This window comes from Pinus tabuliformis, chromosome 7, assembly GCF_031772625.1.
Source record: "Pinus tabuliformis cultivar Carrire ecotype Pingquan chromosome 7, CPIR1, whole genome shotgun sequence".
Lineage (NCBI taxonomy): Eukaryota > Viridiplantae > Streptophyta > Pinopsida > Pinales > Pinaceae > Pinus > Pinus tabuliformis.
Genome location: NC_142293.1, coordinates 1,092,274,722 through 1,092,297,140, shown reverse-complemented (window position 1 = coordinate 1,092,297,140; position 22,419 = coordinate 1,092,274,722).

Here is a 22,419-nt window from a genome sequence, read left to right as displayed (position 1 = left end):
CATGATGTACATCCTCTCATGATAGTTACTGGGGGGAAAATAATCTAAGTGGATTTTCATCATACAAGAGTTTGATTTGGAATTCATCAAATCCAAGTCAAAGAAATCCCTAGTTTTCATTGAGTTTATTTGCGATCTTCCCAATTCTGAAACTGAAACAACATCTAGTGATTCTATTCCAAATGAGTCATTTTTTTTTTTTTTTATTTCTTCATCTGACCTGTGGTATGGAGACATTCTCATATATCTCCAGACCCAGAATTTTCGGTTTGATACCTCTCGCTCTAACCAACAACGTACCCGATATCAATCCAAACATTATATTACAATCAGTGATAGTCTCTATCGTTGTGGTATCGATACAGTTTTTCGAAGGTGCCTCACCCATGAGGAGGCTAATAAATTCTTAAATGAATTCCATTTAGGGGCATGTGGCATTCATTTATTTGGATATGCCATCACATAGAAGATCCTACGTGCTGGTTACTTTTGGCCCACCATATTTTGCGACTGTATCCTTGTTATCCAGAAGTGTCACACATATCAATTTTTTTATCAAAATCTTTGTGCTCTGTCCACTCCTTTGCATCTTTTCCTTTTGCAAAATGGGGCATTGTTTTCATGGCATGTAACCCTCAATTGATTGGGGGGCATGACTATATCATTGTAGCAGTTGATTATTTTACCAAATGGGCCAAGGAAATGCCTACATATAACAATACAGGCAAAGAAACTGCTTTATTTTTCTTTAACCATGTCATTGCGTGGTTTGGTGTTATACAAGTTGTCGTTACGAACCATGGAAAACATTTTCGCAATCACATGATGTCTGAATGAACTGCTAAGTTGGGACTTTCCCATGAAAAATCCACTTCTTACTACCCTCAAGAAAATGGGAAACTTGAGGTGATTAATAAAGTTCTTAATACAATGCTTCAACATATGATAGGGGTCCATAAATTAGACTGACATCTCATTATTTATGTGGCTTTGTGGGTGTTCCAACTTCTGTCGGTACTGCTACCAAATTTACACCTTTCCAATTGGTTTATTTATGGTTTGGAAGCAATCCTTCCAATTGAATGTGAAATTCCATCCCTCAAACTTGTTGTCGAACTACTCCCTGATACTTTCGTGGAAGAGAAACATCTCTTACATCTGACGAGCTTAGATGAAACTCGACGATATGACGTTATGGATAACAAATCCCATACGAAATGTATTAAGGTGAAATATGACAAGAGTGTCAAGCCTCATGTCTTCTTGGAAGGAGGCTTCATTCTGTTATATGATCAAGAGTCTTATAAATTAGGATCAAGGAAGTTTGAGCTAATTTGGTTGGGTCCATATATTGCCAAATGTGTTCTTTCTAAAGGGGCCTATGATCTAGTTGATTTTGATGGAGTTCCCTTGGCGCATCCTAGAAATGGGTTGTACCTTAAGAAATACTATGCTTGAGTTTTGCATAGTGAATTGTGTACATATTGTATATAGGTGTGATTGATTGTGTTTGTAGTGTGTTCCCTTCAAAGTTTCCTAGGTTTCTGTTAATTCTGTTTAAATTTAGTTTCATATGTCGACATCCCTCGAACCATACATTGGTTACGCTTATGGTGCTAGTTGTAGTACTCAAAACCTCTATTTCGCATCTTGGTCCATATTTGCTCCAAATGGTGAGTTTGTGAGTTTACAAGGCATTTGTATCAATCACTCTACAAATAACATCATCGAGTATAGCATAGTGATCAAATTGTTTTCTGATGCTATTTCACTTGGTATCTGTTGTATAGTCATCAGATTTGACTCACAACTTGTAGTACTACAATTGACTAATGTATATTCGGTTAGAATTCCAACTATGTTTCGCATGTTCATGAGGGCTTTCCTTCTAGAAATATATCTTGATTTCATCCAGTATCAACACATTTCTAGAAATCTAAATACATTGGTAGATGCACTTGCTAATCATGTTTTAGATAGACATCTGTGACACATGTAAATTAATTCAATACGCATCGCATCACATTGAAACGAAATAATAGAACCATAAGAAGCACAACATATAGATAGTTATAGATATATATATATATATATCAAAATGTTGGTTTTACAAAATTTGTGCCCGAGACACATATGGCCACATAACCTAAAATATACATGCAACTAAAATATGGCTATAAGCCTCCTAGTATATTAATCATAGTGTTCATGGTAGCCCGCCACTGCATGAGCCATCTTGCATAGAAGCCAATTGATACGGTGAGTCATGCCAATAGTATGTCGCTGCAATCGCATAGGGAGCTCGTCAACCTTAGTCTCAGCTATATCATGGGTCAACTCCTCCATATGATGCTCAACCTCTGCTAGGACCTCATCCACATTGAGAGCCTATAGTACCTCTCATCCTACTGCAACTGCTTGTACTACTGTTGGTGCCTGTTGTGGGTCTCCTGCATGATGAAGATAAGAGGAGCCCACTGGTCGAACGGGTCCAATATATGCATGTGTACAAATCAGTATTTAGTCTCGGATACATCAAAAATAAAAATAAAATTGTAAAAATTAAAAAATATAAAAAATGGTCAAAATGTTTTACCTATGGCACCCCATCACTCGCCATCAGGAAGTGTGAGCTCCAGGTCTCTACAGAAATCCATCCCTGTGTATGGATTGATAAGATGTGTGCGCAACCAGCTGAAGAGGATAGGTGTGAAGCTCATTGAGGAAGGACCTGCATGCCTAAACATGACATCCACCCATCTCCTCATCTGTGGGACTCTCGGATCTGCAAGCTTGAGTGTGATATGTTGTGGCTTGAGCAATGGAATCCACTCTAGAGAAAAATAGACCAAAATCGAACCATAGCCAAAGTTTTCCAACCGTCTATATGTTGCTTTAGTTAGTTGTTCTTTCATGTTTACTAGTGCCCCTTCACTCTAGTTGAATGTTGTCAGCTCCGAACATTCTAGAGCATACTGCATATGTGACGTATTCGCCACATGGAGAGATGCTCTGCCGACCAATCTGAAAATAAGGAACAATATCGTTCTTAAAGGAAAATAGAATACATATTTGATGTCGATTTTTCCATCCTTAGTTGGTTGGGATCTCGGTTGACAATGTGTACTGACATAATCTTTGACTGTTTCTCCACCACTCCTTGAACCAGACAAAGAGATGGGGGCACCTTGCCTTGACAGACCAGTCAAGAAATATATGTCCTCTACATGCATTTCCAATATGTGTGCATGAAGTTTGAATGATTGCACTTGAACATCCCATGCAAGAACAAGAGACCTCAATACTCTATCTACTACCTCATACGAGGATGCTAGAAGAAGCTTAAGAGCCCACAATCTCTTAAAGCCTAGATTGTGGCAAGATCATTACCTACAGTCAAATCTTGTTCTTCATGTTCTCTTTCCCTCCATATCAAGGCCATTTTGTTCCAATAGACACTTGAAACATCACAAGGAGAATCATTAGGATACATTTCATGCAAAAAACCAGTGAAAATTTGAGGCAAACAAGCAAAACCAAGTTGGGGATTGCACCCAATGCACCCTTGTAGGGGCAGACAATGCATTATAGCGCTAGCCCAAGTGTATTTTCCTCCTAATAAACACACCTTTGGACCTTCTATGGGTGCATTGGACCTAGGGTGAGGAATTAGAGCCCTAGGGGCCTCAAAACCTTGAAAATGTGCATGAAATCACAAAATGGAACCATTAAAAGAAGTGTTATCTCAAAATCAAGCCCTGGAAGGCTGCAAACCAGGAAGACTTCAAGTAACTGTTTCAAACCAATCTTTTGACTAAGGCTTAGCCTCCTTAGCCTGAGAGGGCTCTCTCAAAGGGTTATTGATTTTGGTTAAGAATAAGATGGCTAACTCTTGTGACATAACAGTGACAAATATAAAGGCTGGACAAACATTTCATAAGTTTCCATTGGGCCTATGGAGTCAATCACACTTCAGTAAACAATGGTACTGCCTTTACATAGAAGTCAAGGCACTTAGCATTTGAATATTCAGAACACAACACATATGGAACCACCGCTCATAAATGCACACAGGAAATTAGAGCACAATCAGTGAATTCTGAGTGATTGTACACCTATGCAACTGTAAAAGACATTAAGGAAAAGATAAAATCATACATTCTGAACATAGAAATCCTTCATGAATCCTGAGAATAAAAGCAGCCAAATTATATTACTGAACTCTGTCTTTACATAAGCCAAAACAGTACTCTGTTATAAAATTTCCAACCCTCATTACATTGCTGTTTCAGCTATATATAGAATCCTTATTCTAACTAATTCGAGCTTCCTCCTCCAGCATGAGGGGAGTCGATAACTACCTCTACTGACACCTATTAGCTATTGAACTAACTAATAAATACAACTAAAGTGCTGACTGGAGTTTTTAAAGAATTCTAAATTAACTATGACTCTAACTCCATTTTCCATGCATAATGGCCTCTCCTTGTTCTTTGACACCTGGTCCTCTTTCGATTTAGCTGAGCTGGATGTTTAATGTTCCATATTGACCTTGAACGCTGAATATTTTAACTGCTCAGAAGTATTAGGGGATTTCCCTTGCTTCTCGGCTTCAGTTTTCCTCAAAATGCTCGAATGTACAGAAGCATGTCTTCTAGCTTTTAATAACCCAAAACATGGAACACTGCCACGTTCTTGATGTGCTGTGAGCTTCATCGATGGACATGTGTGCAGGCAAAAGTTCCTTGTATTCATATCATTTGATACCTCTTGAACGGTGATAAAGGGACTTTATGACAAAAATCCAAAATTGGATTTGAATATTCAAGCCTTTAAAGCATCCACCTGTCTTGATCTGATTGACTATTGTTGCTCCAGCTGATGTCTTGCATACCCTTTGGCGTTTCCCTTTCAAATTCCCGCTCATAATACAAAACTGCCTGTCTGTGTTAAAATCATCACCTACAGCAGTTTCGTAGCGCGCTACGAAACTGCTGAATTACTTGAAACAACTTGCCTTTGACCCGAGATCTTTATCACCCAAACATTTGATTGCCAAAAACTCCCTTCGACTTTTCATATGTATAACAGGGACTTACATTTCTTCAAAACAATAAGACCAAGCAAGTTTGACAAAATTTGGAACAAAACTTTTCTTAAAAAGAAAATTCATTTAGCAGGTAATTGGCCTAGCTGTGCCTTCAGGTCTTCAATTTTCTTCTTCATAGCTTTATTCTTAGCTCTTAATTGCATATTTATCCTTCTAATGTACTTGGCCTCTTTGATTGCTGGTACTGTCCATGTGTGAAATTGTGCATGGCCATCAACTACTTAATTCAATTGGTTTTCAAAGGTTTCAGTCCCTTTCCACAGAGCTTTACGATAATTTGCATACACGGCTGCACGTTCTCTAACTACTTTCTTCAGTTTGGCAATCTCATATTTAGCTGCTTCTAATTGGCTCTTTATGACTGCTATATTATCTCCTTGAGATGTGATGCCTGTTTTGCTTGTATCTTTTTGCCTATCTTTCCCGGTTTCCTCTGTTTTTGACAACGTTTCCTTTACTTGCTTCCTTGTAATAGGTCTTCTGGGTTTAAAAATAAATTCTTCACTTGGCTCATCGAATTTAAGCCTTTTTTAGGCCTTAGACTTCTTGGTACCTTCTTGCGGTGACTGTGTCAAATCAATATGGACTGGTTCAGACTGCTCGAATTCAATGGCATGTAATAAATCATTCAAGCTTGCCTTAGACACTGGGCTCTCTTCAACAGCTATGGCTTTACCCTTTTCCTTATTTATCTGGCTTCTTGTCCTTACCCTTGAGACTGCTTCAGATCTGCTTGTTTCAGGTATAGTCTTCTTATCATGAGTTTTTTCCTTTGTTGATTGCTGAGGTTGATCTTGAATGATTAGTGGCTTCACTGGTTTCCTTTGCTGTGACTTGATTTGCTTTTTAGCTCTTGCTTCTTTTTGGAGCTCAGCTATTGTGAATTCTTTGGCTGGTTGTGGAGTAAGGCCAGTCTTGCTTTGGAATCCAGCCATGAAAATAAACGAATTCCAGTCTCTGCCTATCTTTTGGAGGCCATCCAAAACTAGCAACTTGATCAAACCATGATGAAACAAAGAGGTTTCACAGTCCTCTTTCCTTAACTGCACCTTGTCACACATCTTACTCAAACTGCGAAACAAATAAAAAGGAATGTCTATGGAGACTTTCCCAGTGAAATGCAAAAGCAGTTTGAAATGGTAAGAATAAACCTTATTGTACCTTCCTTCACAGGTCAAATATTTTTGTATGCAGGTGAGAAGAAGAGCATAATGTTCCTTGACATGATTTCTTGGCACTGCTTTTGTTAAGTCTTCGTTTACATATGCCTCCTTTAAAAACTCCTTACAAGGGTTCATATCAAACTTAAAATTTTTAAACCATTCTTCCCGTCCTCTTGGGATCTCTGTCACAGCAGATATTGCTTCTGGAGAAACTTGGACTTCTAGCATAGCTATCTTTGAATTTAAACCAGTGAAGTTTAGCGCAAACTCTTTAGTTACCTGCGCATGTCCTCCTTGTAGCTTTTTGCAAAAGTTCCAGCACCCGGCATCTTTGAACGCTTTCTTCACGCCTTCATCCCTCAAAGCTATGTCCAGGCCCTCAGGTTCAGTCCTCTGGCATTTACCGGATCTGTGCTCTTTTCTTTCCATTTTTCCTTCGAGATCTTCACACACAAAGTCTAACAGCTCCAGTTAAAATGGTGATTCAGCTCTTTCTAATTCAGCCTCGCTTGTAATCAGGCTCGCTTGAAATCAGCCTCGCTTGAAATTCAAATTCTTTCATTGAAACACTTCAATACATAATCACAGGCAGATTTGTCGCTCATGCAGCACTTACGACCATCATTAAGGTCTATGCACGGTAAAATCTCTTGGTAATGATATTTCTGTGCATATTAACACATCTATTGGTGGGGTAGTGGCAAATGAGCGTTCAAACGTGAAACGAGGGGTACATAAAATGACATGAGTGGACACAACTGGTGACTCACCTATCAGACTTGAAATTTCGGGAAAGATTCGCTGCGAAATGCACGAATCCATGATTTCGCAGCGCTGTTAGTTTTAAATTCTAATGATGCGCTGCGAAATGGCCTAATCATGACGCGCTGCGAAATTGCTTAACCATAATTGCGCTGCGAAACTGGCAAATGGGATTACGCTGCGAAATCACTAAAAGACACGGTGACTTGGATGAGACAAGACATGGCTATGGAACAATGATGGGTGGAGGAGAACCAATAGGAGTCGAGTATGGTTTGAGTTTAAAACTTTAAAACTCCAAATCCTAAGTGAGGAAAAATAAAATGAAATCAACTTAACACAGACCTTTGTCATCGGACTAGGACAGAGAATTATATTCATCAAATTTTTAGTTCTAAGTGATAACAAGAAGGATAAAGGTTCTAGCTCCTACTTAGCAGTGATGGCATTTGAAATGATACACTGGATTAGTCGCAATCAATTGCATAAGTTTGGGGGAAAAACACTCAAAACTCACTCTCCAAGAGGTAAATGTGAAATGGTAAAAACAAGTTACCTTTGCCTATTTTATGGTCATTTTCATCAATAACTCGTTAATTTTTAGTTTTTTGACCTAAATATGACTTAGTTTTATCATGAAACATGTATTTTTAATCTTTTGGTGGTGCTTTTAGCAGGATGACAGTTGTTTTAATGGATTTGATGATGTCTTGATTGAAATTGACCATTTTGACCAAGGAGGATATTTTTATCACTTTTTTCGGGCTCTGTAAACCTACGAAAAAGGAACCCCCTGGAGTCCTCTTTTAGCTCTTTTCAGACTCCATAAACATGAAAATATTGTTGAGCACTTGTATTTTCAAACGCGTTAAAGTAAATGAAAAGACATTTACTCAATATAAATTTAACTCTTTTCCGGATTGAGATAGACTAACTACGAAAAAGGAATACCTTAGTCGAACATGGCTAAGAGGTTCTCCTGAGTATTGTTTTCTACCTTTTCGGACTCAAGAGACTATTTATGGAAAGGAACTTTTGGAGTTTTCTTTTTTGCCTTTTTTTCAATCTCTCTAAATATGAAAAGCATGTCGAATTAGACCTTCGTTGGACTCACTAAAGCATCAAACAATGATGAACTTGTCAAACATTACGAGACTGAAGCACTCCTTATCAGGGTTCGTTAAACATACTTCGAGGGATTCATCTAAAGGATGAACTTACAGATCAAGCATATGTTATCCTTCTCAACATTCAATAAGAGTCCTGATGATGGATCACTGTTGGGATTTGAAACGTTGACAGAAAAATGGTTTTTATTGTGGCTTCTCCGGTTACAAAGTTAGAAGATATTAACCACAAAAGTCTTAAATCCAAAATGGTTGGGGAAATTGGGAAAATAGGATATTCCACCTATTATGGTCGCAAGTCGCTCTTGAACAAGACACTCTTCCACTTCATCTCCATGGTTGTTGGGTTGGGGAATCTACTTGTCTTTTGGTTCATCATGCCATTTCAGAGCCTCGATTTTTAGTTTTAGGTTATTGCTGCCAACTTTGTTCAGTGTCACCAATGTGATCAAGAGAAGTCATTAAGTTAACATCTACTATGATACTCTTAAGCCTTCATTCCATGTCTGTCATTCCTAAACTAGTTCAATATCAAAGTCATTTTGTCTTGAATCATGATATCCATTTTGTGTCATTGATGGGGGATACATCAAGGCCCTCCTACGATGGCTCACTTCCTGTCGACATCAACTCATCATCCAGGAAGTTGACTTAGAAATTCTTCCTTCAGTACCGTAGGACCTACAATGGAAATTTTCCTCGCTCTCGGTGACAAGTTTACATCACTGATATTTGACCAACAGATTCTATGTGGTGTTCGACTTCATCTCATTCATTCACACCATATGAATTGTACTGCAATACCTTGAGAGCCATTAACATCATGGTGGTTTCTCTTGCATCTGTTAACGGCTTACATCATTGGCCGGTAATTAGATGGTGTCATCCATGTTCGAATCCAGCTCCTTTATTCACATGGTTAGACTCATACATTGGATGATCAAGTGAAGGAGATAGAAGACCCTAGATCTAGTTCCAACCATCTAGGATGCGATTTCAATATTAATACAAGATCACAATGTATGATAGTTATGATCATACATATATTCATCCAATCACGGGTCCACCCTTTGTTATTAGTGGACATGACTTCTTGATCATTGTACATGTAATGTTAGCTTATGTACTGATTATGGGTATGCCTACCTCAATAGAGATATCATGATGTCAATGTATTTTAATAGATGATGATCCGATTAGATGTTCTTGATCTAGACTTGTCACAAGGTAAAGCACTTTAGTCATCAGCCACTATTTCTAACTTTTCACTTTAGGGGGAAATCTATTATAGGCCATTTTTTCACATTTGATCAATAGGCCTACAAACTAGATCCATCAACATCCATGAACACCTTGTCATCATCCCTACAAAAATCCCTAAGCATGACTCTCTCAAGTCCCTAATTTTATGACCTTTATAACTTCATTTTAGTGCTTTTAAGGCCCAACGCACCTTGGCCCTTTTGGGAACTTCTTTGAGTGGCAACTTGCTCAGTTCTGCACCTACTCTGATTAGAGTAAGTTTGCCCTTGTTGGGGGTGCGCTGATCAAGAAAAATTGGGAAAATTAAAAATAATCTCGAAGATTCCTCTTCTAGAAGCTTCCAGGAGTTGTTACAACCATTTACCTTGGATTAGAACTTTGAATCCTATGTCCCCTACCTTGGAGTTTTCACATTCTTATCCCTTGAGCTCATCCTCCCATAAAGAGTGGATCTCAGGCCTAGATTGGTAAATGGATAATAATTCCTAAACTACCATCCTCTCCTATATATTTACATCCATCCACAAGCTAGAGGGGGATTTTGGATAGTAATTATACCCTTATGTTGCTTCTTTGATCATAAGAGAGACATCATTCCCATGCATTAGGGTTGCTTTTAGGTTTACATTGTGGCAAGGAAGGACAAGTCAACTTGAGAGGTTATATACAAGGCTAACTTCCACTTTTGGTTGTAAAATCTCTCGCTTCCATTTTAATATAAAGAGTATACAATTTTCCTACATGCGTTATGTTATGCTTATGTACATGTGTTTCAATGCTATGTTTATCCATTGAATATAATGATTCAATAATGCTACATAGATATCATAGACCTTTGGATTGTGTTATTTGTTTGTGCAGGTTCTAATTATAATGTTTGGAACTATAGTTGGAGCTGACAAGCCAAGAGGAGAGAAGTTCTTGCATAGATCACAAGTAAGCATATTTCCATTGTCCATTTCTTCTAAGGAAAACTTTATAGTCTTTGATTTCTATTTTTCTAAACCAGGCCACTAGGTCTAAGGCAGATACTTCTGTCTGTAGTCGTAGATTTCGTATAACAACCATCATACAAGGAAAGCCAATGAGATAAACATAGGGTAGATATAAAAGTCTCCCACAAAACAAGTAATGGTTTTGGATGCATTGAAGCAAAATCAAGAGGAATTTGTTGATGAGGTGGTAGACTTGATTGGTGCCTATGCACATGAAAATAGATGGTTTGTTAAAAATAAGAGAGACACCATTAAATCATTGAATTCCAAGTGACTATGTTCCTTTCATGATTTTTTATGAAGAGTTTTAGGGATAAATAGATAAACTCCTTTTGAATAAGTTCTACAATCATTATTATCCAAAGAGCTATAATTTGTTGTGTGATTTTGTCAAACAATTTGTAAACTTGTTAACAATTTCACCTCGGTGCTCTGCCTCCAGCTCGTGTAGGCTCAATATTAGTGCTTGATCTCTAATGCCACTTTGAAATGTATCCAACCACCCCAATGTTTATTGGGATAGTGTGACACTACAAAATTTCCCAATTTTCCCTAGAATTCACTCATTAAATTCTCAACTCTGTTATCAACAAATACATTATTCTCTGTCATATGATGCAATTAGACATTCATAATGACATGTAGGCTCATGCATAACATGTTATCATTCATAAATATATATACATACATATATGTATGTATGTATAACTATTCTATAAGAATACAATGAATCAACATGTGATTACACAGTCTAATAGCATAGAAACATGACATGTTTCTTTTCTAAAAAAATCGACTAGCTACAAACCTCAGACATTCTACCTAGCCATAGACCGCATTGCTCTAGCCCTTTTAGTAGCAGGCCACCCTCAAGTTAGAGTACGACCCCACCATGGAAAAGGATTACCTAAAGCTAGATATGGTCTCACATATAATGTTGGTGATCTGTAGCCAATGTGCCCAACTCCAACAACAATTCTAACATATGGCCTCTCAATTCCCATTAGCATACATAACCCAAAGAAGTGTGTCCCCTTCTCTACATCATAGTCCCTTAAGCTATCCAACTTTCCTTCTAAGGCTTCAACATATGCTAGTCAGGAAGTCTTAGAGCTCTATGGCTCTAGAAACTTTAGCTTCACTCAAGAGTATCTAGGCACATTATGGGAATTTTGAGGTATAAATTGGGCCTCTTGGGGAAAATAATAAAATAAGAGTTAAATTTAAAGGAAAGAAATAAAACTATCTTTTAAAATCATTTTTTTGCCTTATCTCCTTATAGCTTTAGTCAAATTTCAAATGTGGGCATAAGAGTTAAATTTAAAGGAAAGAAATAAAACTATCTTTTAAAATCATTTTTTTGCCTTATCTCCTTATAGCTTTTGTCAAATTTCAAATGTGGGCACTTGTATGACGCAAAATTAGATTCTGCATCCAACAAGTACCCACTCTACATACTTTTGAGTAGACCCACACTGATAAAAAATAAACATTCATGAAAAATACTTTTGAGTACCCACTCTGCATACTAGTTTTCATGTATTTTTATTTTTTCTCACCATTGTTCTACTCAAAAGTATGCAGAGTGGGTACTCGTTGGATGTAGAATTCCAACAATTAAAAATTTAGCAAAGATATAACGATATAAGGAAAAATTATAATACGAAAGTAGTTCTATTCTTTTCTCTAAAAAAATATTTATGCCTAGGGATGACATCATCATCTTGAATCCTATTGGTTCTTCTAAAGTTTTTTTTTTTGTTACTAGGTTAAGCCTAAGCCTAAGCTAACCTATCTATTAGTTGGAAGAATGAAATACCCACCAATGGGATGTTATCACCATGATTTTGTGAGGCTCAATTGAGGGCTAACCCTTGGGAGTCTCTCCACCAGGTAGCAATCACCTTAAGGTTGGTCATGATGAAAATATAGGATCAACACTTTCACACACTCAAGAAGTTAATCTGTCATGCTTGTGTAAACAAATCTCAGTTTTCCTATAGGGCCAAGTATTCTAATGACCTAGGAGTTCATGAGGTTAATGAAATTATTAAATACCTCAAAGAAAAGAAGTAATGGCACAATAACTAAGCATTTTCTGCCCGCATTTTATTGTTTAGCAGTGTAAGTAGCGATCACCATGTAGAATATTCATTGATGATGTGCTAAATCTTCACGAATCACCTTTCCAAAAAAGCTTTGGTTTGATAGAATTATAGGATTTCCATATACTCTTGGCCATAAACACTCATTTTAATTACATATGCAATGGTAGTTAAAACAATGAAGATTCAAGTCTTTCCAAATATTTTTACCAAGGAACCAAAGGCAAGACAGTTTCTAAGTAACAATTTCCTTACCTCTTCCTCAATAATCCCCAAAATGATCCATTCAACGCACTGGTCTTATCTTTAAGACAAGGTTTTGATAATCCACATCCCTCCCCAATATTTAAGGAGGCACCCTTGAAGTTTATTTGAAAGACCTAACTCATTTATCTAGCTGAAACATTAAAAATATACCTTGGGAAACTCAATTTAGAGCTTCATAGCTCTTGCTACAATAGCAGTGAGAAATGTATCACTCCTCTACAATATGCAAGGAGTAGTGATTGCCCCATGTCCTTCAGAAAAGGATGATGATGTCGTTAGACTCTAAAACTGCTTGTTACCACTTAAACTAGCAAGGGGCCTAAAGGGGATTCCTAAAGGGGACAATTGCTAGGCCAAGGGAAACAATGGAGACTTATCCCACTGTCACTTCAGCTAAGACTCCCTACTCTTTACATACTTTCACTGATGGTAGAAGACCCAGTATATGGAAGTCACTTGTGAAGGATGAATCAACAAATGGATGTGAAGTGACCTCGATGATCCTTTTCCTGGAAGGGGGTAAAGAATGGAGATTACTTGCTCTTAAAGAAAGGTACACAGATTTCTAGGATAAGGAAGGGAGGATTTGAGGGTTAGGTTAGAGGAATATTCTCTGGAAAGGATTTTCTCAATCCTAAAATCCTTATTTAACTTGGATTCTCAAATGGTTCTTAAAGAATTAACATTTCACAGGGATGGGACCACAAAGGACCAAGTGGACCCAACCTAGGTTAAGGAGAGAGAATCTAGCGACTAATGATGTTCTTAACCCATACAAGGAAGGGGAAAGGATCAAAGCAAGAATTTCCAATTAAAGGTGTCATATTGATCCTATGAGGTGCTAGACTATGGAATACCAGGGCAAAGTTTGGTCTCAGATCTAGGGCTTGGGTTATCTCACAACTCCACTATCGGAATGGCTTGAAAAATGGAGGAGGTTTTGAGGACACACCAATGTAGTAGGGGATAGGAGATCAAACTTTCTCTTTGTCTATTTTATCGGGAAAGTGATGCCCTAGGTGACCCAACTTGGCTAGACCTAGAATAGAAGGGAGAGGTGGAGAAAACATATTCTTTGAATGATCACCTATTGGCAGACCATTGCCTAATCCCTTGGGGAGAATAGAGTCTAGGAGAATGATGAGAAAGGAAATCATATTTTAGTTAAGGAGGCCTTAAGGGCTACCTCACTTGGCCTTTAGGACAAGAAGAAGAGAGGTCAAAGATTTTACACTTCGCTTTGCAAAAGGAGATAGCTTATCAAGATAAATTCACCGGCGCAATTATCCCTAGGAGATTTCATTCACATGCATTGCCCAAACATAGATGCTAAATAGAAACAATAATTCCACAGTTGCAATTATGCAATGCAACAATTATCCCTAATATAGCGAAAATCCCATTCAATGCATATGAAAAAATTAAAACAAGAATAACATTAAACGTGTGTACTTACATGTAATAGAACATATCCAACCATCAAAATTTGAAAATAAAGAAGCTCCACGATAAAATACTCCAATCCAAACATCAAAATTCATCCATGCTCCAATTCGTCATCCTAGAAAGAGTGTGAAATTCTCTAAAGAGAAGAATGATCCAATCCAAAGTGACGATACAAATGAATTCATGTTTCTCCTATTTATATACTCATTATGAGTTTGAATTACCTAATTTGAGCCTACATTAGCCCATAAACTAAATTAATGTGCAAATAACCATTTATTGGTGACAAGCCCACCAAACTAGCTCATAAATAAAATAATAAGCTTCCCAAGAGGTCGAATAATCAATAGTGCATGTCATTGGGCTCTCTAAGAGGCCCAATGAAATCCATAAGTGCCAAAATGATGATTTTGACTTCCAAAAGTAATGGACAAGGGGTTATCCCCTTGTTCTCCACATAATAGATTTGTGGTGCTCCCAATGGTTGTGAGGGCATACAAGTGACCTCATGGGTCTCCAAGTAAGTCAAAGATGTATGTAGATCATATGTAAGGGCTCAAATGATGGTGTACCTGATATGACATCTATACACAAGACTTGGGTCAGATGCTAAGTGCATGATATATTTGTGGGGCTATCTGGGCAAAGGTGAACTAGGTGCATCTTCCTTGTCCAATAGGTGAATCTCGAGCAATCTCTGGACATCTCTAGGGATCCATGGAGTGTTTTCTATGAATGTGGAGGCCCATGGCTCTCAACACACACCCTATATGTGCCAAGTTACCCCTATGGAAGTTTAGGGCCCCGTATAGGGAGACCAAACCCAAGACAGAGACCACCTGCAATCCCACATAAGATCTATTGTGTCCCCTAGACTTACAATACAACACGTCATCAAGGAAATCAAGTAAAATATCTTACAAACCATGGACCACAAATGTGGACTTCATAATGGCATGCCCTTCCATAATGGGCTTTAGCATGTGCTAATGTATCCAAACTCAAAATGGGGTTAACTAAGTATCCCATTAGGTGGTTTCTACTCCTAAAGGGGATAATATGTCCAAGGTACATCCTTTAAAAGGTGTTGACATGTGATAAAGAGATGAATGGAGTAGGGAATGGGAAGGGGAAGCCCTGGGCCACATGCTCGGGTACAAGGGTAGCTAGCAAGAGGGAAGCCCACACTTGTGTATATAATGTATTGGAGGGAGAAATCGTGGTACATGAGGTGCCCCGAACTTGATTTTTCCACCCTTATTTTTATGTATTTTGTCTTTTATGATTTTTATTTAATTAACTGCTTGAGGCTCAAGGGGTAAGAGCATGATGTGTGAGATATCATAGTGGATACCCCCTTTTAAGGTAGGGCGGTTCATTTCCCACCAAGGGCTGGGACAATCATATGTTCCTATATGATGAAGGAGGCTCATAGAACATGTAGGAACCAGGGTGATTACCATGATTATGGGGTAGAGCTCATGTATTGGATTTTTCCCATGTGTTAAATGTGTTTGTCTCGGCCATCTTTTGTATTTTGTGGTACATTTCTGGTTGAATGTGGCTAGTTGTGATTTTACTTTTCCTTTTAGCTGCATCAACTTCTGGGGCATCATTCCAGTCCTGACCAAAGGTGTGGGAAGGGGAAAGGAGAGAGCTAGGCTTATGTGGACCCAATGGGGGAATTTGGACCTAGGTGGGATGAATGATGAATGGGGTAATAATGAGTGGAAAGGGGGCAATATATGTGTATGAGGGAGTGGGACCACACAACCAAAATACTTAAAACCAAATGGTCAATAAAAGAGATCCCACGAGACTAGAATCCTAGGTTAATATCTAAAAGGGGTCTAGGGGACAAGAGCATGGACCTAGCCCATTCTTTCCGCCGAATCCCCCCATTAATATATGCCCAAAAGTGTCCATGATAAGAAAAATACAATACTCAATTACCAAATGACAAGGCATACCTTTAGGTTTGAGAGGCCACCTTCAAACATACGATCATGATAGATGGGTGAAGGACCACATGGCTAGCTCAGTTGGTAGAGAAATGGCACAATGACCTAGTTGGTGTCTGCAAGGGGCTACTGGCTACCGGCTGATGACCATTTTGGAGAAAAAAAATTATCCTAGGGATATCACTAAAAAAATGGTGGGTAACATCTGGCTCCAACTGGGAGGTGATATCTCTCGAAGTGGATGAAGCTACTGGGAATAGCAGGCCATGAGAACTCCAACAATCTCTTGGTTACTATAGACTTGTTACCTGCACATATCAATGATTGAACCCATGGGGAAACATGTTTTTCACGGTGTCTTATGATCACCCATGCTTAATGTTAGGCCTTAAAATCAACATAAAAATAAAATATGTAAATTTTACTTTAAATGCATCTAATCTACCATGAGAAATATCATATGAGGTTAGTTCTAATGAAAAATCAACATGCAATGCATCCTACTCTACATGCATATAATAAGATCAATACTAAGTGTAATCATAAAGCCAATGCAAACACCATATCATCATGTCACTATACATATGCGTGCCAGTATGATTACTCATGAAACAAAACCCAAAGTGAATGTGGACACAATCACATGGAGGGTGAAGTGGGTGGGAGGTGGGAAAACATGATCTCCATTTGATGTAAAAGGAAGCCTTGAGAGAAGGAGAGTAGGTCGATCTTGAAGTGCAGGGATTTCCCTTTAAGTACGCAATGATGTAATAAAGGCCACTCTCTAGAAATCCCTATTACAAGCATTGCTTATAATATTATGCTTTGTAGATGCCACAAGGTCGTGATGAGAGGGGAATGAAGGGTGAGGGATAGGAGGAGTGCAACAAATAGGTCGCCCATGGTGATGGTCACATTGGGGAGGGAAGGTATCAGAGTGATCATAATCCTGAGGATGAGTCAAAGGGGATAAAGTATATTCAATGAAAGATTCTTCCTTGAAAACATATTCAGAAGGGGAAAAGGGTCATGGTCACTCGTGGTCATACCAAAAGGGATGAGGGACTCACTTGAGGAAGACTCGAGATGATGAATAAGAGGGAAATGCAAAGGGAAGGGTGATGTCATATTCAACGAGTTTTCCTTCCCCAAAATCATAATCTAAAGGCTCAACTGATTTGAGTATATAATCATAGGGTGGGTAGGTAGGAGCTTCATTGCTTTCCTCATTATAAGAACCAAATATTGGGTTTTCATTAAAAGGAGAATCAATTGCTTCCAACTATCCCTCTTCATTCAAGGGAAAATATTAATTCTCCTTCCCAAGGGTATCGATGTATATGTCATCGCAAGTAATGCTTGGGATAAAGGGAAAACCAATCTCAACCTCATCTTCTTTGTTGATATAATAAATGGGAGCATAATAAAAAAACTTCCCATTTCTCCTATTCAATGCAGAAATAATCTTCAATGTCATCTTCCCAGGGACTAATGGGATCAACTTCATAAAGATTCTCAAAAGAGGATTCATCAGGAGTAATATCCTTGAGAAAGGTAAGGTTGGTCTCAATTTCATTTTCCATAAACTCATCCTTCCCAACACCTATGCTTTCTTGTTCATTATGTGGACTTAATGAGGACTCATCTTCCTACTCATTAGTAAGATCCTCAAGGTTATCTCCAACTTCTTCATCTTGACTAATGAGACCTTCCCTTTGGAGGGCTTCCTCTAGGATTTCATAAGTAACTTCATTAGATTGGAATTTGGGTCCCTTATACTCTATGAATTTGTTGAGCAACTTGATAAATGATTAAATGCTTTTAGGCTCACACAAGTCAAGCCAACCTCGGTGCTTGTATTCAATAGAGGCAATAAATAACTCTATGAGGCTATCTAGATAGACCACATTAACTTCAGAAGCATGATTCATAATTTTTGTTATGTGGTCCATTGTTGTGGATGGATCACCTTTGAATTGGGGCATATTTTGCAGAAACTTCCAATCTAGGCCATTTGGGTATACTAGAACCCATGTGATATCCAAAGAAGAAAAACACTCATGAGGATTTTTAGAAGCCATTGATATTTATATATTAATATCATGGGAGTCGCCAGGGTGAACTAAAATTCCTTAAAAAATGCTTGCTTCAACCTACAAGCATTGACTTTGAAGTTCAATGAAGAATCAAGGCTTCATTCTTCCAATGGAGTTGCCAATAATGATATGTCAATATGTTGTACGGGGAACAAAACACACGTCTCGTGTCCCCAGCAATGACACTAAAATGTTACCGCTCAAACTAGCATGGGGGCTAAAGGGGATTCCTAAAGGGGACAACTGCTAGGCAAGGGAAACAATGGAGACTCAGTGCACTGCCATCTCAACTAAGGCTCCCTACTCTTTACGGACTTTCACCGATGGGAGGAGACCCGGTATATGGAAGTCACTTGTGAAGGATGAATCAACAAATGGATGTGAAGTGACCCCGATGATCCTTTTCCTAGAAGGGGGTAAAGAATGGAGCTTACTTGCTCTTCAAGCAAGGTACAAAGATTTCTAGGATAAGGAGGGGAGGATTTGAGGGTTAGGTTAGAGGAATATGTCATGTAAAGGAGTTTCCCAATCCTAAAATCCTTATTGAACTTGGCTTCCCAAACGGTTCTTGAAGAATTGACCTTTCAAAGGTATGGGACCACACGATACCAAGTGGACCCAACGTAGGTTAAGAGGAGAGAATCTAGCAATCAATGATGTTCTTAACCCAGACAAGGAAGGGGAAAGGATGAAAGCAAGAATTTCCAATTAAAGGTGTCAAATTGATCCTATGAGGTGCTAGCCTAGGGAATACCAGGGAAAAGTTTTATCTCAGAGCTAGGGCTTGATTATCTCACAACTCCATTGTTGGAATGGCTTCAAAATTGGAGGAGGCCTTGAGGACACACTAGCGCAGTAGGGGCTAGGAGATCAAACTTTTTCTTTGGATTTTTTGTCGAGAAAGTGATATCCTAGGTGACCCAACTTGGCTAGACCTAGAAGACAAAGGGATAGGTGGAGAGAAATATTCTTTGAATGACCACCTATTGATGGACCAGTGCCTAATCCCTTGGGGAGAATAGAGTCTAGGATAATGATGAGAAAATAACTCGTATTTCAGTCATGGAGGCTTTAAGGGCTACTTCACTTGGCCTTTGTGATAAGAAGAAGAGAGCTCAAATATTTTATACTTCGCTTTGCAAAAGGAGATGGCTTATCAAGATAAATTCACCAGTGGAATTATCCCTAGGATATTTCATTCACATTACCCAAACATTGAGAGATGTTATATAGAAACAACAATTCCAATATTTTGCAATTATGCAACGCAACAATTAGCCCTAATATAGCGAAAATCCCATTCAATGCATATTAATAAGTAAAACAAGAATAACATTAAACATGTGTACTTACATGTAATAGAACATATCCAACCATAAAAAATTTGACAATAAAGAAGCTCTAAGATAAAATACTCCAATCCAACATCAAAATTCATCCATGCTCCAATTCATCATCCCAGAAAAAGTGCGAAATTCTCTAAAGAGAAGAATGATCCAATCCAAAGCGATGATACAAATGAATTCATTTCTCTCCTATTTATACACTCATTAGGAGTTCAAATTTCCTAATTTGAGTCTACATTAGCCCATCAACTAAAATAATGTGCAAATAGCTATTTATTGGTGATAAGCCCACCAAATTGGCTCATAAATAAAATAATAAGCCTCCCAAGTTGTCGAATAACCAATAGTGCATGTCTTTGGGCTCTCTAAGAAGCCTGATGAAGTTCATAAGTGTCAAAATGATGAGTTGGACTTCCAAAAGTAATGGACAAGGGATTGGCCCCTTGTTCTCCACATAATAGACCTGTGGTGCTTCGAATGGTTGTGAGGGTAGACAAGTGACCTCATGGGTCTCTAAGTTAGTTGAATATGCTTGTATATCATTTGTAAGGGCTTAGATGATGGTGTAAATGATTCCACATCAATATACAAGACCTAGATCAGCTTCCAAGTGCATGGTACATCTATGGGGCTGTCTAGGCAAAGGTGAACCAGGTGCATCTTCCTTGTCCAATAGGTCAATCTCGAGAAATCTTTGAACATATATGGGGATCCATGGAGTGTTGTCTATTTTTATGGATGCCCATCACTCTCAATGCACACCCTACATGTGCCAATGTAGCTCTCTAGAGGGTTAGGACCTCGTATAGGGAGACCAAACCCAAGATGGAGACCACCTGCAATCCCGCATAAGATCCAATGAATCCCCTAGCCTTCTAGTACAACAAGTCATCAAGGAAATCGAGTAAAAGAGCTTACAAACCATGGACCACAAGTGGGGACTTCATAATGTCATGCCCTTCCATAATGAGCTTTGACATGTGCTAATGTCTCCAAACTCCAAATGGGGTTAACCAAGTATCCCATTAGGTGGTTTATACTCCTAAAGGGGATAATATGTCCAAGGTACATCCTTTAAAAGGTGGTGGCATGTGATAAAGAGATGAATGGAGTAGGGAATGAGAAGGGGTAGCCTTGGGCCACATGTTGGGTACAACAGTAGCTAGAAAGAGGGAATCCCACACTTGGGTATATAACGTGTAGGAGGGAGAAATCATGGTACATTAGGTGCCCTGACCTTGATTTTTCTACCTTTCTTTATATGCCCTTTTCCTTTTATGATTTTTCTTTAATTAACTACTCGGGGCTCAAGGGGTAGGAGCATGATGTGTGAGATATATCAGTGGATACCCCCTGTTATCACAAAATCACAACTGAGGGCTGCAACCAAGCATGATTTCATGTAACTATTTCAACCAATCTTTAGACCAAAGATTAGCCTCTTTGATCAGAGAGGGCTCTCTCACAATTCTTGATAAAATCCTTCAAACACTAGATGGCTAACTCTTTATTCACTTATAAAAGCATAACTGGTTGGAAACACATCAAACTGGCTCTCATTGGGCTATGGAGTCTATAATATCAAGTAAACAAGGAAAAACACAGTGACCTCATAGAAATCAAGGCTCTTAGCATTACATGTCAAACATATCTCACCAAAACATAGCTTGCTGTATACACAGGAAGTCAGAGCATATATTTATGAATTCTGAGTGATTGCATACAACAAAACCATAAAATAACATAAAGTACCACACATCATCACTACATTTGATCATGACAATCCTTCGAGAATCTTGAGAAGAGAATAACTCTGTTTTACTATTACTGTCAAAAAAGGTCTTACAATGGCCCAAAACAACACTGTTTTTCTATTAAGTATCCAACCCTTTTTACATCTAACCTTGGCCCATATATAGGCAAGCAAACTAAAACACCTCGAGCTTCCTCCTCCAGCATGAGGGGAGCCTCGAAGGTGGCTATTAACTATTCCTACATGCTACTAACTAATGCATTAATTACAAACATGCTGAACTATAATTACACACAATCCTAATCAAACTAAAATACTAATTTCATTCTCCTCGTATACTTGATACTTTCTTGAATGCTTTGGCAGCTGTCCTCCTTCAATTAATCTGATATGGCTGAGTTACGGATGCAATGCATGCTGACTTGGGATGCTTGAAAGCGCTGATGGCTCATTTAATGACCAGAAAGTGTGCTCCTATTATAATGGTCTATGTCTCCCAACCTTCTCCGAAAGTGTAGCAACATGTTCCCAAATCATTTAACAACCCCAGGCATGAAGTACTACCATGTTTTTGAATGTACTGTAGGTGGCATAGACAGATGTCTCTCTTTCACAACTCCTGCTCACAGTATTACACTAGCTGCTCTGTGCTTTTAAAATCATCACCTACAGCAGTTTCGTAGCGCGCTACGAAACTGCTGTGTAATCATAAAAACACAGTCTTCTAATAATCCCCTGATTAGATAAACCTATCTCCGTTGTCTTCAAGATATTTTCTCTGCTTTCTTTCTATTGGTTATGACATCCTTTGAGGTGAGGAATATCAGGACAGCTGGATCCATCTTTAAAACCTCATCTAGAACCCTTAATCATACAGAAAGTTCACAGACTTCATTTTCACTCCTCTTCACTTTCAGCAATAATCTCTAAGATACTAAACTTAACAGCATCAGTCTTTAGCAATCCTCTGTTTGAATGCTTAGATCTTTTTGCTTGAGAAGGTTAATGATTGTTTTTCTTTAATA